Raw genomic sequence first — 17,160 nt, forward strand, 5'->3', positions numbered from 1 at the left:
GAACAGAGCCCTTGCAAGGGCACTGTAATGAATATCAGAGAAAGGAATGTCGAGAGTAACAAACATCTGTCACAGAGAGGGTCTCGTAGACAAAGCAGGATCTTAGGGCATCTTCACACGCTAGTCAGTGTTCAAAGAAAAGATCACAAACTGCATCCAGCCTCTGCAAAAGTCCGCTAGAGAAAAGGAACAGGCTCCTTTGGCCTAATTTACCTAGCCTACACAGGAGCCAGGCAGGATTTTGCTCACAAATTACATCATTATTCTCTTCCTATAGAAAAAGAAAATAAAAATCCATATCCAAGTAGATAAATTGCCGGACCTAGCTGCTGGTCCCCCAACTTTTTGCTGGGGACGCGGTCATCCACAACCTGCCACTCACTCACACCCCCAGCTTGCAAATCATCCTGGGGTAAGCGAGGCTGCTCAAACCTGAGAGCACAAGTGCACAGAGGCTGCTGGGACTATTAGTGAAATACATGTTATAAGCAGTCCCTTCTCATGTTCCTGTTCAATCTCTTTTAAAGAAGGTAGGCTTCCTGGACACAAAATTTCTAGATTGCAGCCTGAGGTTATCTTTTTTCCACCTACAGGTTTATGCACGTTTAAGTTTCACTTTGGAGGAAACTGCATAAATACTCAGTGCCTAATGACTTGACATCAAGAGATTGACTAAGGAATTGCTGTTGTAAGTCTTAATAAGGTTTTTGGATAGAGGAAGGTTCCTCCATTACCTTTTTAAAATGCAGTGTTTGAAAACTGAAGGCTTTTGATTAATTTGTGAAGGCAATTCTAGATTTACAGCTGTGCAACAGAGAAAAAAACCCCACCTTACTCTGAGCTTGAAGCTCTCAAGATAACACCTGAGTTTAGCAGAACTTTTGAGTTAAAAAAAAAAAACAACAAGAAGATAACGGTCGCAGTTAAATGCAACTGAATGCAGCGGTTCCTTTGTCTAAAGGAAACAAGGTATTGGCATGCCAGCCAGTTTGCATTTTGCACTTGCATTTCCTCAAATCTCAGAGCTGCTTTTCAGCACAGCAGGCAGTTAGCTCGCCCTAATTACTGCCAGGGAGGCCCAGATGCTTTTGTCAGCTCTTCAGGCACGGAAAAAGATTATCGGCAGACAAGGCAGCCATAGGATCAAGGATGGCTCCTAACAGGAGACTTGTAAAAAAATCCGCTAATACTTACACGATCTCTACTGAACAGAACAAATCTAAACACCTTATAAATCTGAGATCAAGCCTGACTATCCATACACAGGATTATCTTCCATGCTGAAGAGACAAATACAAATGCAGTCAATTAAAGAGAGAGTTATCGTAATGAAACCCTTTTTCCATGTAATTTGGCGAGATACAAAGCACCGCTTTAAGCAGATAGAACGACGACGCACCCGCCTCTCAGCCAACGAAGGGAAGGGCTGTGGCAAAAAGATGCAGGGTCCAGCATCGCTGGCAGCCAGGCGCAGGGTCAACCTCTCGGGGCCCAAAGGATGCTGCCGTATTTACCTATGCGGATCCTCTGAATGAAGTAAAAGCAATTATTATTTTCCCCATTTTGAAATTACATGGAGAGGATCCCTCCATTCTCTTGCAAATTGAATTTCACAAGCCTTCAAAGCAATTTGGCTTAAGCTTGAGAAATAGACTCAGCAGCAGCTCTTTATTCGATGGTGGTGGGGGAGGCCAGTGACTGTTACCGCTGATTTGAGCAGCTGGTTGAAGCCAGCACAAATCCCCTATCACCATACAAAATACAATTACCTTCCCCCCCCCCCCCGCCATAAGAGAAGAAAAAAACCTGTTTGTTTGAAAATGAGGACTGCAGCTTAACCTGAAATAGTTTCTTACGTTCAGCTATACGATTTGAAAAAACCACGACAAACCTGATTAATGCAGTTCAGGGTTGTGTGTGTTGTAAATCTGTAACCATTTACCGACTTATTTTATACGGTGAAACTCGTCTGTGTCAAATACAGCTTTTAACTACAAAGGTGGCCTCAGGAGACCTGAGCTCTCCCATGCCCTGTCTCTGCTGATTGCTGATTTTGAACAAGTCACTTGGGCTTCTGTGTCTCTGCAAAATAAGCGGAGCAATCCAATCTCCTTCACAAAAGCCACAGAGGCACGCTGATTGGAAAAGATGTGTTAAAAGTCAAATATTAGTATTATTGCCATTACTTTGGTAGGAGCATGATCCTATTTTGAGCAAAAGAACATTAGAAAATTTGGAGGGAGGATCCTCTTCTTGCCACAAAAGCTCCTTTAATGGTCAGGGCACGGTTTCGCAGCAGCGTGCCCACCCTTGACACCCCAGGGAGCGCCGGCTGTCCCTCATCCCCCCTCCAGAAGGGCACAGGGCTCCCGCAATCCCCGTGTCACATCTGCAACCCCTGGGCAAGTGTCAGATAACCCAGGGCACCTGAAATGGCACTTGACGCCTCTGTGTAGGCAACTGTGCCGAGTCCCGCCTGTCTTCAGGCAACGTTCAAGGACTGACAATGTCTGAATCAGAAAATCGGTCAGCAAATTAAACGTGCTGCCTGAAATGACAGGAAGATATCCAGGGGAAAGAGAGCCTTATCCCACTACAAATCTATTGCTCTTAATTTGTCTTGTATAAATGAACATTAACTTTGGACCCAAATCTTGGATCATTTGCATATGCCGTAGCACACGATATTGGCGCCCAGCTGAGTAGTTTGTGGTTGAGGGGACTGACTGCAAACCCAGGTGGTTTGCTGCCTCTTTGCACATTGTTCATTTGAGATTCTCAGCTCACTAGCACCTGCTTTCTTTTTTCTTGCACAGCTTTGTCTGTCTTGGTGATGGCGGTGGAGTATGTTAAATCCACACATGTGCCTTTGTTTCAAGCTTTTCTTGCTCTTCCAGTCAAAACTGCCTCCCTAACCTTTGGTGCTGTCACCCTTAACTTTTAACTTCCCTCTTTTATGCTTCAAACTCATCATTTGGCTTGTTGCAAATTTATTTATAAAGAGAGTGACGAATGTCTTCTGAAAACACAGGCTGCTCCGAGGTAGGGCGTAGAAACAATTTTGTGATTTACATTCTCCTCTCAGCTACACTGATGCCCATAACTGAAGTCAACAGAGGTGTACCGCTGCGACTGAGAATTTGGCTCGATGTACGAAGCATTCATTAAACAGTTTTGTTTATTTAGCCAAAGTCAAGGATCTGTTACCCTTTAATTTCTGTCCGTTTCTGGTGCCAGGATAATACACATTTCTGATCCAACTCTCAGAGCATATTCATTTGTAATTAAAACAAAATTTTAAGAATTAGCTATTTGGCTGCTTTCAATTGCACTAATGGCTTTTTGTCCTTCTTTGAGAAACACTTCCTCTCAAAGAAACAAAAATGTGGGAGCTCTGACAATACTAAGGAACCTGCCAGCACAGCCCAGGGAATTTGCAACAGAAGTTCATCCTCTCTAGCTCATGAGTTACAATTTCCTCTTGGTCAATAGTGGCTGCAAGTTATTCTGTGCAATGTCTGCTTGTTACCCTGTGCGCTTTCAACGGGTGTTTTCACGCCAGTTCCCAGAGTGCAAGTGAAAAAACCCACCGCTTCCAGCATTAAATGAGAGCTTTGCTGGCAGCCTTGGCAGAAAGGACTGACCTAAGTAGCAGAATCAGCCACATTTATCCCAGCTCTTCTTCAAAGTCAGAGCTAGGAACTTGGAGAGGGTCATGGAAGCTTGTACTGCGGAAAGTTATACCAAAATTTATATTATACCATAATATGCCATAATATTGGCAGGTCTGAGCTATGCTTTTATTCATGGTTGGGTGTTTTCATGTTTTATGTGCTAGCACCCCGTAACTTCTTCAGCTTCACCGCGACTGTTATAACTATAGGATATTCCAAGAAGATTAATTTATCCTATGTAACTTCTCAGAATGTCTTCATTGTCCAAACGTCATCTTTATAAAGAAGGACCTCGCAGCCCTTAACCACCTTCTATTCAAGATTCCCACAGATCACTTCTCCCCCACAGGAAGTTAAATACAGGCTTTTGTGGCAAATACGGCAGCAGAGTACGTAGGAGAACATTCTGTCAGTTTTTCGTGTATTTTTTAACCATCAGTAGTGTGGTACAGCAAGTGGAAAAAATGGAGCAGAGCCGAGAAAGTAATGAGCCATCTTTTCTGCAGATCACCAGTAAATGCTCTGCTGGTCAGAAAGAACCACAATTAAGAGAATGTTGGCATTAATGAGCTATTTAAAATGAGCAAATCAGGTTGCACTTTACATGCCCTATCACCTGTGGGCAAGGTTTTGTAGAATGTAATTCACAGACACCCAACCTGGCCAGAAACAAAACAATTCACTAATTTCAGATTTTTGTTATAAAACAGTGGCTCAAATATCAGAATCATACCTCATGTCACATTTTAATTAGAAAAATGAAAGAAAACAGAACTCCTCCTTCTGTAGAGAACTGATTCAGGTTTTACCTTTAGTTCAGTCCTAGGGTAAAGATGGCACCAGAATGGGCAGTGTTATTTCTAATTTGGTTGGTCATTCAAGACTTGAAAAGCACGTGTTTAAATCCCGTCCAATTCCAGCATTTACTTAAGCACATGTTTAAAAAACCCACTTATATTTAAATGCTATCTTGAATAGGAATTCTTCTGCGTACTCAGGCCCAAAGGTATCGTCTGAAAAATCTCGTATGCCTTGTTCATCAGCAATAAATTTTATAAAATTTCCTTTTACACTACTGAAACAAAATAAAGCAATTTCAACTACTACAGCCAATACTCAGATAATGCAGCAATACAGCTCTATCTTACTGTTATAACACTGGTATATAAAATGATGCTCACGCTGTGACTCTTACCCATGCCACTGCATTTTTCTCTTCTTTGACCAAGGAGGAGGTAAGGGAATACCAACTGAGAGTTTTACTCTAATTTCCTATTTTCTTCCATGGGCATACAGACCGTCCTTGTTACCCGACTGAAATACCTGAATACAGTTTCTTTAGTGTTTCTCGATTTTTTTTCCCCCCCTTGGCTCCATCTACCTAGGTCATATGGGTACAGTTTCTTTACTGATGAACTTGCTTTGCCAAAAGGAAAACCTGCCATTTGTTTGTTTTGCTAGTCAGCTGATCAGCATGGGCAAAGTTTGCAAATAATTCTGGGGAAACTGTGTGCTTAAAACCTAACCGTTAATTGAAATTTGAGCATCTATGTTCAGAAAAGCAGCAAACAACAACAAAAAAGAAGCCACACCATGTTATAAAAATGGCCAGACCTGGTCAGTTTAAAGGTTCATCTAGCCTGGTATTCTTTCCTCATAATGGTTAATAGCAGATGCCTTGGGAAGAGCACAGGAATATGGCAAGCAGAAGCTAGCATACCTTCCTAGCATACCCTCCTAACCTTCCGCAGTTCACAGCTCAGGCTTCTCATCTGACAAATCCAAGACTTTTCATATATCGCCAACATAGAGGGATAAACTTTACATAAGACAAATGGTACGCTTCGATGTTGAGAGATCTATAGTAACTGTTGATAAATAGAAATAATGTGAAAGAAACATGGAGGCAATGCGTTAGCTCTCCTGCTCACTGTTTTCAGAAAACAGAGTATTTACCCCACGAGCATCCCTTGGACAGGGCTATTGTCCTCACCACTAGAAGCATCCCGCAATTCAGAGGTGGTGAAATCTCGTTAGGTGATCTAGCTCATTTTACCATCAACCCAGGACTAAAGAGGGAAAACCACAATATACCTCTTGTGAAGTTCAATGCCAAGTTAAAATCACCCCTTGTTGCTTCTTAAACGTTGGTGAAACTTCCACCTACTCAGATTAACAATGTTACTCAGTGTTCATCATTATCATTTTAATATTGCACTAGAAAGAAAATGAAATCGCCATATGGTGGAATTATCATGTCAGACATCTGTTAACTCCCTCTTATGGAAAAACAAAGCACTTTAATATATTCACAGGGTAAGCAAGCTGATAGCTATTTTTAATATATGAAGATATTAAATTAAGTGTTTAGCCCCACATTGTAGGAATTTCTTTAGAGGCTTACCTCTAAAGGCTTACCTGTATAACACTGTAAAAAATGATAATGGTCTCTATTTCGGTGGGGACTCATAGCACGACAAAAACTATTGCAAAAGTGTAAATGCTAAGGTCAGTTACAATTACAGAGGAGGCACCGCAACAACAGATTTGTAAAGCTTTTCAGACAGTTGATTGAAAACACTGGGCTGATCTCAGCCATTTACAGATCTATGTCTAATTAGATGAATATAATACACTCAAAACATTTTTTAAACACTGCTCTTGTTTGAATTTTCATTTTGAATCTTTTTTTTTTTTCAGAATTGCCTGAACTTAACCATAAAGAATAAAAAAAAAAATTTCAAAAAGAAATAGATTTCAGCAAAAGATTTTCTTTTCTTTTGTTCTTGTTCTGTTGATGATCAAAACAGAAAAACTATTTTGGGTAATCCCAAATGATTCTTCCATCAATCATTTCATTGAGGAAAACAATAATCACATTCTGACCCTTCCTCTCCTCCCACTTGTGCATACGGTTTCAACTGTGACTGCCATTTCATAAAGAAAATGCTCCAACTGCCTTTATCTCTCATTTAATTGTAATATGGCTGTTTGGATTATTCCAGAAAAATATTATTTCTTAGACTATTCCTGCACATGGTGATTCAAGCTACCAGCATCTACCTCAGGGAGAGGAAATGTTAATGTCAATGACATTACCAGGAAAATATTTTAAGTGTTTATGCTATCCTAGTTGCAATTGGACAACATCACAAAAATGTAACTAAAAAATTACGTTTATACACTCAAATACATATGCAAATACTTGTAATTTTTCAAAGGCAACGCACATCTAGCTACCACTGCTATCCTACACTGTGGCATGATATACAAAGGTATTGATAATGCTTCAGTATGGATTAAATCAGTTAATTAGGAAGTCCATCACACCTACAGTAAATGTATTCAGACTGTCGTATTCCATACCTCTGGGAGCCTGAAATTAAACAACTAAGTCTTAGTATTAATGTAAGGAATTATCAGCTTTACTGAACACATTCAGTCTGGATGAATCTCCCTAAAGCATTTGATAAATCTCCCAGACACTTAATTTTAGTGAATTTGTGGCCTTGTGAAACATGGAGGCTGGATCTACACTCGTTTTCCCAAGATATGACCAGAAAGGGACCGAAGGAAGGGGGAATGTTCCCTTAGGGCTTTATACTTATTAACGCCAGCACATTTGCGAAAGTTACAAGAGAATCTGGATAGGAAGAGAAAAGCAAATGATCAACTCTTGAATCTATTAGTCAGTGGAGTCACCTATGGCTACATGGACATCAGAATCTCACTCTTGCTGTTCCCCGCGTTATCACAGCATCTACTCAGCACAGATACTAATGCCCTGCTTTAAAACCTGAAAACAGTATGCAAATGTCATTTAAGATATGTCTAAGGCCATTTATTCTGACCTCATCCTCTCTTTTAAAGCACGAAAATGTCAGAATAAATGTGTTCTCTATATTTATAGTGTGATGCTGGGGGCTGAGCAAAACGTCGTGCAAGCTGATGGGCATTTCAAAAACCCTGTCAACCTCTTCAGTCTTTCTTCTTGGCAGAATCCACCCACAAAATCCCAAACATTTAGTATGTGGCTAGACTAAAAGAAGTAGCAAGATAATATAGTACATTATACCTTCAAATGTTTTGTTCCCCATGTAAGCCTTTTTTCTTTGTTTTCTTCCTGGATCTGAGGGTATGTCAGCACCATGCAATCTCTTCGCACGGCCTTCCTCCCATATAATTTCTGCTCTTTCCAGAACTACTTCTGATTTACCTGCTACATGTTCTCCTAAAAGCTGGTACTTCCACTTCTGTGTTTCTAGATACAGACATAATCCTCAACAATCTATCTGAGCACATCAAAGCCATTAATGGATTTCATCCTCACCCCATTGCCATCTCACAGCAGGGAAGTACTCAATTTATTAATGGAGATGAACTGGAAGAAGATGGTATCATTTCCCCCAGGTCAGAATACAAACCTAGGTCTTTGATATCAGTCTGCTTAATTGGTCAATATATTGTCTTACCCTCCAGAGTGAATTTTAAGGAAATGGTTCCTATTTCTCAGTCCATGTTTCTATGCTCTTCTAGGAGAGAGTTGTATAGTTAGATGCAGTTCTTCTCTTCCTCAGTGAAGATGTCCCTGCCCATCATTTATGTTCCCTCTTGGGAGAAACTGGCAAGTCTCACAGGTTTCTTCCTTAAGTCACTTCAGAGACTTTACTGTTCACCTTTGCATTAAAAAAAAATCCAATCTAATAATGTAATCTGGCTTTTTTAAGTGTGTATATATATATATGCTTGCAAAACCACACTGCAAAAAAGGGACATGTCAACAGAGAGCGGTTAAATGAAAGGAAAACTACGCAAAGAAATAACACGCTGCCTGCATGCAAAATTTTTTTGTAACAGAATTGCAAATCTTCTAGGTAAACAGCATGGAGACATAACTATTAGAAAGTATCTAAGTCTGAAGCAATGCCCGTATATATACAAAATATAAGTGCCAGCTATTCAGATCGATTGCTGAATACCAAGTAGAACCAAATACATAAAGACAACTTTAGCTAACAGATTAAATTAAATAAATCATAAAATAATTATTGATTTATTCAAGACAGACACAGGATATTGGTACTACCCATGGCGGGGGTGGGAAGCAAATGGGTTTTGAATAAACCTTCTATACTAGCTTATTAACTGAACATAGTCCCAAGAATTATTCGTTAAAGAAAGTGATCTGCAGTCTATGAAACAGACGTGCCTGTGAATGAAGCTTTGGTCTTAATAACAGTAAGTGAGCAGAAAGGTGTCACACGCTACTGTCATGTTTAGAGGAAACCTCCAGCATATAATATGGTTGTATTGCCTACATTTTGAAAAGTTCTGATACATGTTTGATGTTCAACAAACCATCAGACAACCTACTGCTGTAGATAGGTCCTTGCCAGCCGTACGTAAAAGCACATCGAACACTGCAACCTGCAGTAATTAACCTGAGCGCCAATCATGTACCTATAGCATGGAACCTATTGCAATCGTCGTTTGCCACAGCAGCAGCAGGACTGCTAATTTGCTGCTGTATGCCGGGGGAGGTCTGGCAGCGTAGCAGCACATTTAAGGTGTGCTTTCTTGGAGGTGGGTACCTGCTTTGGGTTCCCACCACTGGGAGAGGAGAGTCACACCCAAGTCAATCTGCCTTTCTTTCCCTCAGCTCTGAGGAATCACACATAAAAGTAAAAAAAAAAAAAAATAGAATGTATTATTTCGTGGTTTCTGAAAGGAAATTGTGTGAGCCGAGTGCGTAAAACACACAGTACTTCAGCCATAGAAATTCACCCAAGGAAACGGTGAACGAGATCTTCAGGCTTACCACAGCTCCCGTGAATGGTAAGAGGACTGAATGACTCTCGCCGTCTTTTCACAGGAGAACAGCAGCTCTCGGACACAATGCCAGGATTTCTACGCTGCCAGGCTGCTGAAAATCAGCAGTGCCTGTCACACCCAGGCCTTTTCAGCCATCCCAAATGCAGAAAAGTGCCTAACAGCTACGTGACTGTATGGTTACGGGTCACCAATTCTGCAACAGCCTCTCGTTCCACCTGGGTGAAACAATCCCATTTCCGTATAATCCTGATGTAATGACGTTGGGTTAGTGTGCTGGGAGGCAGTGAGCCGGTACGGTGGACGCACACAGGGTATGAGACAGGACCGAGCACCGCTTCATATGGGAGGACCCTTCCTAAGAAAGTAGCTGGAAGAAAGAGCCAGTGAATAAGAGAGAAATATTTCTCCACGAACAAATTGCTGGCTCAGTTTGGGTGTGACTTTGCTTAGCAGCCATTAGATAGCATTTTAGAAATATTACAGTGCTAACGTGACATGAGCAACTTTTCCCAAGAAAAAAGAAAAGCAGTGTGCTAGGGAAAAATGCCGGTATCAAAATTACGTTTGCTCTACTTGAAAACTAAATTTCACCATATTTAAAAAACTGCAATGACTCAGAATTTGAGACTGGATAAACTAATCCGGGTTAAAAAAAAACACACGATAAAGCAAACTTTGTAGTAAATGAGCTTGGTCATTTGGACAGGAGAGAACAACAAAAATCGAAGCTGCAAGTGACCTCAGATCCATTTTTCCCAAATTGAACTTAAAAAGAAACTTTGATTTGCAACCAATTAATCAACAATTCAGACAAGTGCCTTGATGTCCTTTGGATACTAACAACGTTGTAATTTAATTTACAAACTTTTTTTTTTCCCTGTGCGTACACACTGTAGGGGGGATTTTCAAAGCAGTGCTCAAGGTTTTAGAGAGACCCCACTGGTGCCTCTTGAAGGTAATCCACAGCAGAGCTAAAGGCAAAGCAGCCCACGCAGAAGTCGGTCTTCTCTGGACTGTAGAGTGCAGACAGTACGTGTGAAGTATCACTGCTGATCAGGTCCAGGCGTTTTTATGCCTGTAGTTTCCCAAGCAACTGGTTAAGATTTACCTTTGGTGGCCCACTGTGCTACAAACTGTCTTTATGAACCCTTCCTCTCGATAACGAACGCTAACAACAACTAACAGCGAGTCTTATCCTCTGAGTTTGACACAAAGCTCTGGTTTCAGAGGCAAAATTCTTGGTAGACTATAAAGCTAACGACAATCGCTATTATTTAGGACTTCAATGGCAAGGCTACATGCACAAAAGCTTGTATTTCTCAAGTAGCTAACTTACACATTAAGGACGCTGTTAATATTATCTGTATATAAGTGTCTTAGGATAAGATTTTCAAAAACATTGAAGTAATACAGAAACATTAACGAGTTTGAGGGAACTTTTGAAAACCTCATCCCAAATACACATTCACTTTGTTTTTCTTTTTAATCTTTGCTTTTTAAACACAAACCAGGGCCAAACATGGCCCTGTAATATGCAGCAGAAGACTGGGATGGGCACGAGAACTCATGCAATTTGGCTTCTCTGGGAGCTTAATGTCCTTGAAATCTTTATGCCAAAGACAGATTTGACTGAATCGGTCAAGGGATTCAGTATTTATTAAGGAGGACAGACAGACAACCATGCGATCACATAAGTCATACTTGAAAACAACAAACCAATGAACAAACCCAACATGCCAGTGTGCTGAATGCTGCTTTTCTAAAGCCACCCTATTTATATAATTTCAATACTCCAACTGAAGAGCCAGTATTCAATATGAAAATACTTTGTAGAAGAATGGGAAAGTCAGATGTGATCAGGTAGCAAATATTAAAACATAGGCAGAGAATTTTAGTGTTCACTGTATCCTATTTCAATTTTTAGAGATCTTACTTAAGTGTCAGTATTAACAAGCAATTATGTTTTAAAATAATTAATCAAATTATCAGAGATCACCAGAAGAAACTAAAAATGCATAGTATAATATTTAAAAAAAAAAGGCAAAAAAAGGGCATAGGTTTCATGCACCTAGCTATTTTCCATCTACTTGCAATTAAACCGTGAGCACTTCCACAACTACCATATTTGCATAGAGATCCTACTACAAATGAGATTTATCCTTAACACTTGAATTCCCCGGTTTTTGTCATCTAGCGAGCATATATGGGCGCCGAGCACTGTGATGTTGGAAGCTATGCGATTCACTTTACACTAGTGAGCATCTGTTGAGTCAAACCTTTGTGATTTACCAGACCCCTGGGAAGAGCTTTGCCTACTGGGGCCGATGAACTGTGGACTGGTTGGTGTGAAAATCCAGAGGAAAAAGCGGCAGCGGTGCAGAGGCACGGAAGGAACCCAACCCCTTTGTATAAGAACAGGCATTGCAAACCATACGGTGGGTAATTTTAAACTGAGATGGGTGGAAATCCTCTTCCTCCTATTAACTGTCTTGATTTAACGATTAATGTATCTCCATAAAATATATTCACGTTTACTATCCTGTGTAAAGATTATGTACTCAACTACCATTCTTAAAATTGAACTTTTTCCATGGAAAACACCCCTATCTTTTTCAAATGCTTGTTTCTGTTTTGCAGGTGAAGACACTGAGCCAAGCCTGTCATTGTCCCTGCTACAATGAATACCATCTAAATCTGCTGCTTCAATACACGTAAAGAAACATACCCTTCACCTGATGTATGCCCTCCAAGGCAACTGACCAAATTTCAGCTCATCAATTTAATATGAAGTCAATTTAATTCTGCTTGACCAAAAATCAGTGCCTATTGTTCCAAAACATGCAATCACCTTACAGTATATTGCAATTGCTGGTTAAGTGGCTTAGTGTTATTGATAAGAGCCCATTCTGATGAGAACAAAGAGGACTGCCAGAATCCCTTATGAAAAATAAAAAAAGCTATTCAGCACACAACTTTCAGAAATGGTTTCCAACACATGAGAGCAAAGACTGCTCTGTGGATGGGCCGTCATAATCAGATCCTTAGAAATGGATGAGAAATGAGCGTATTCTTCTACTATCACTTCATTTATGATTTCCAGTTAATACAGATCCACAAAGCCATGACAAAGAGATACTAAAGGCCTGATTGTGCTATCCTAATTCAAGCAAAAGCCATACTCAAAGGCCTTTTGAAGCCTTTCTGCTTCTGCCAACTCTTGCAATTTTTATTGCAAGCCTTGCAGTACTTGACGTTTTGCTTAACATTCCGGCTTCTGGAGTTATACATATATATATATATATATATGTATATAAACAATCTCCTTTATTTTCAATTTGAAGAGAAGTTTATTGCCTTCATGATTGAATACAAAAACTTGCAAATAAGACTTTTAAAAAGCATCAAAAATAAAAAAGAAAAAGAAGAACTTAACTGTATCATACTGCTGAATAACTTCATAAAGAGAATGATATTCTTAGACTAAATTCGTGATTTCTGAGTCCCAGTGCATACTTATGGCTCACCAAGAGTTAGCAACACATAGTTGCATATTTTCACTTAACAGAAGCCCTTTTCTTTTAACACTTAAGGTTGAGGATTTCTTTTCGTGCTCATAAAGGTAGGCAAAATTTTGAGCCTCCTCCCTTCCAGTGCGGAGGGAGCAAAGGACCTCTCCCGCAATCCTCAGCTCCGGCACCGGTGGCCGTGGGTTCCCCCAAGTGTCAATGGCGAAGTGAGAAGCAAAGTAGAGGAAGCCTCTCATCAACCACCCAACTGGTGCCAATTTTGCACCAATTGCCCAACTGGGACAAACTGGGCAGCCCAGTCCTTAAACTGCCTGCCCCAGAGTCTCCCGTAAGCTATGAGGTGATCCCACAGGCCAGCTGTAGCTGGGGGGCTGCTCTCTGAAGAGCCTGGATCAAAAACCAGGCAGTAAACTATCCCTCCCACGATGGCTGCAAATCCGCACGTTGCTTGTTAACACGGAAACAGCACAATGCTTTCTTTATTTCCCTCTTCCTCCCCCCTCCTAACTTTTTTTTTTTTTTTTTCCCCCCTCCTTACCTGATACCTTTTGTTTATTCTGTAAGCTATTTGAGGCAGGGGCTGTCACTTCCTGTATGTTTATGCAGTGCTTTGCATAAAGGCTGACAGCTCTAGGTGCCATTAGAATCAAAGGCGGGGACACGACGATTTTTAAGGCGCTGAGGAAAATGAGGCATTCACCTACCATTGACATTCAATAGGATTTGAGTACCTTTCTCCCCTTTGAAAAATCTACATTTACAAGTATAATAATTAAGATGTCTGTCATCACCAAAACATCCATTGTTAAAATATGACACAGCCTCCAAGTAGGGAAAACCTTCATTTAGAGCAGAGTCACTAATGAAAAGCATTTTTTTTTTTTTTTTCAGAAGCACTAAGACCTCATTTGTCTAAAATCATGCACGACAGTATTCCATAAACTTTCTGGAAGTATCATGTCTATCTTGTATCATATATTGCATTGGTTGGATATCTGCTGAGAAGCACACACTCCATCAATTTAAGCACTAACATGGTCGGTTTTTTGAAAGAACGCTTCCTATAAATAGAGATTTAAATGATCTTCTTTAAGTATTGTAATCTTTAATTGAATTCAATACCTCTGCAAATGGAGCAAACAATCTCTGACTGATTAGATCATTTGGTTCTATTCTATTTCAGACATGCACTGGTTTGCAGTAATGTAAGGCTTTTTCATTAGCAATTGCTGTTCAGCTGCATATTTTCTTCACTAACCTAATTAATGCTAGAAAGGTAACTTTTCTTCTTGTGCATTACAGTATGTCAATGTAGTTGACACTTTTGCAGAGGTTATATATAAATAAAAATCAGAAAAAAATGTAAAGGACAAAAATGAAAGGGAATGCAGAAATTAAAAGCAGATTTTCCATGAGATGTTCAATGCCTTCATCTCCCAGTGACATCAGGATGGAAAGTGATTACTCAGCACCCTGCAGGACAGATCCGTGGGAGTCCTGTGGGTCACTAGCACAGAAATTATTACATGCAGGTAGAATAAGAAAACAGGAATTAATGAAGAGGAGAAATTGTATCCTTAATTTGATTCTGTAGCTTCCTAGCTCTGAGTTTGTTACACAAGTAACATAGCATCCTGCAGACAAATTTCAGCTTTGACTTTGGGATGCTATCAATCTCTTTAAATCAAATCACAGGCCTGATTGCAAACTGCGTTCTAGAGCAGACCCTGACTAATTAAGCGTATAGTCGTAATGACAACACAGACCCTACCAGGCAGGATGTTTAGACATAGCTGAAGTAAGCCACTGTGTATTGCTGACGGCAAGAAAGGCTCAGTTATACGCTCAGGATGCCACGTGCTGTAATGACATTAACATTGAGTGCTTTCCTCAGAAAAGTTGATTTCGAGCTCTTAGAGTTTCAAATGGGCAGCATCCAGTACTCGCACCAGCCAGGCTAATAGGTGAGAGAGGCTGATCGAAACCTTCACCCTCAGAACGTGCTTTGGCGAGATGCTGCCCACCTCTGGGTGCTCCTGGAGCCTGCTTGAAGCTCGTGCTGGTGGGACACCAAAGAGCAAGTGCTGGCGGTATTTTGGTGTAGCTGCTTCAGCCAGGAGGGGAGGAGGGAAGGGCACGGTTGCACTGAGGTCACTCTGCTCTGAAAAAATTGCGTAGCTGCTCTGATCAAGGCGGTAAGGGGCACACCTTATTTCGGGCACCACAGCCTAGAAACAGAAGCTCTTTTGCCTAATTGTCTGTTTTCTCTCGTCAGAAAAAATTACACCTCCGCAGAGTTGTTAGCTTAAGAAACCTTCTTCTTCCCCAACTATGACATTGGAACACCTCAAAAAGTACCATCTTAGTGGCTAAACATCCAAACAAGCGTGTTGATCATACTGGGGAATACGCCTGGAAACAGGCCAACTGGCAAAGCAGCTATACCAGTAAACTCCCATTGCCCACAGATCAGGCAAGGTGCCAGCTGGGAATGGTCCCTGTGATGTTCTTCCTCCCAAATTGTGCCTGGGAGTTACCCGAGAGAGTGGCAGAGGCCAAAAGCATGCTGGGAACTGTTAGAACAGTTTAACTTAGTTTAATTTTAATTTAGTAGTGTTAATTAGGCCCAAATTCTTCCACGCTGTGAGGATGTCCTGCGCTTTTAGATACAGATCTTCCTCTGGGTAATTTTGATGAAGTCTTACATTTCATTGCTGCAAAATACTGAGATCAGCCTAGTTGGGTAATGAAGTGGGAGATACTGCTTAAAACAGAATTAATAACAAAGAAAATTTATTGCCTATTTAATAAGAACACTGTATCTTACTACAATCGTCATTAAAAGAACTGCAACCTACAACCTGCAATAGATGCTGGTTTGTGGAGGCAGCTGGTTCCATGTATCTGTAGTTGGGCTTTAGTTGCCCTCCCCACTTTTTTTTTTTTTTTCTTTCCTTTGGATTCTTATGCACTTTACATAAATAAGGAAAATGCATAAAACCTGTGTTTGAAAATACAAGTAAAAATGTTTTTTTAAAAGCTCACTTCTAACTTGAATGTTCTGCTTCAGTTTATAAAATAGAAATTTTTACTTGAACTTCACTGTAGTTTTCAGTCCGTACTATAAAGTGTACAAAAATGCTACAGACAGAAAAGCTGAAGTGTTGAGTTTGATGCCCCGATCAAATTCAAACTGCGAGTTGAGGTTTTACACAGAAAACAGGCAACTTGACCTCAGCCTCCCAGCCTAATCTGCACGGTCTCCTTCATTCTTGAGAAAATTAACCTCATTCATCATGTCGTGCTCCTGTTCCTCCCTACGGTTCGTGAGGCTTTCTTTGCGCCTTGTCCTACTTCTGGATTTCAGAGCGTAGCTGTCATGGCTTGATGGCACAGTGGGCACACGAGCAAGCATGTGAACCAAGTGAACATGGGAAAAACTTTTAGCAGTGTACCTTTTTTTTTTTGTTTGAGGGGGTTTATTAAGGCAGAATAAATAGAAAAGAATCTTCCCTGCCACAGTAATGTCCTGGTAAGTTGTAGATTTTTAAAGCGCAAATTCTGAATGCTGTTACTCAGGGTATCTACAACATGAAGGTACTTAATTCACTCACCTGTTTTTCCCCCTCCTTTTCCTGATAATTAAATTCCCCCACATATTATACGGACAAAACTTGAAAGTTACTAAATATATTACTAAATTCATGAGATGCAAATAACCTCAACAAACAGTAAACAACAGCCTCTGACTTGGAGCCCGAGTCTCCCAGGGTTCTCTTAATTCCCTCTGCTGCCACTGCCTCTTGTGAGGAATTCTGCCCAAGAAGATGATCAGTCATGGGACTAGCGAAAGTGCTAATTCCCTCTTTTCCAGCCTCTTCCAACTTTTTGTCTTCACACCTCCTTCCTGTTCCCTCTTCAAACTGGGTCTCTTTTCTCTGACTCATGGATAAAGTCACCACTTCATTTCATTATCTCTAATTCCAGACAACCTGCATTCCTACGCTGAAAGTAATCAATCTAAGCCATCAAAGGAAGAAAGAGTATTTAAAAATATGCACCGCTATGAAGAAGGATGACAGGGCAATAAAATTCAGCACAAGAAAAATCTGTACTGGTAAGTTTGC

General features: G+C 40.5%; 1 protein-coding gene across 27 annotated transcripts in view; it reads right to left on the reverse strand.

Moving 5' to 3' along the window:
* NRXN1 (neurexin 1) overlaps nt 1-17,160 on the reverse strand; it is a 720,174-nt gene that overhangs the window by 78,677 nt on the left and 624,337 nt on the right. The window lies entirely within an intron of this gene.

The sequence above is a fragment of the Accipiter gentilis genome, chromosome 30 (genome assembly GCF_929443795.1).
Source record: "Accipiter gentilis chromosome 30, bAccGen1.1, whole genome shotgun sequence".
Taxonomy (NCBI): domain Eukaryota; kingdom Metazoa; phylum Chordata; class Aves; order Accipitriformes; family Accipitridae; genus Astur; species Astur gentilis.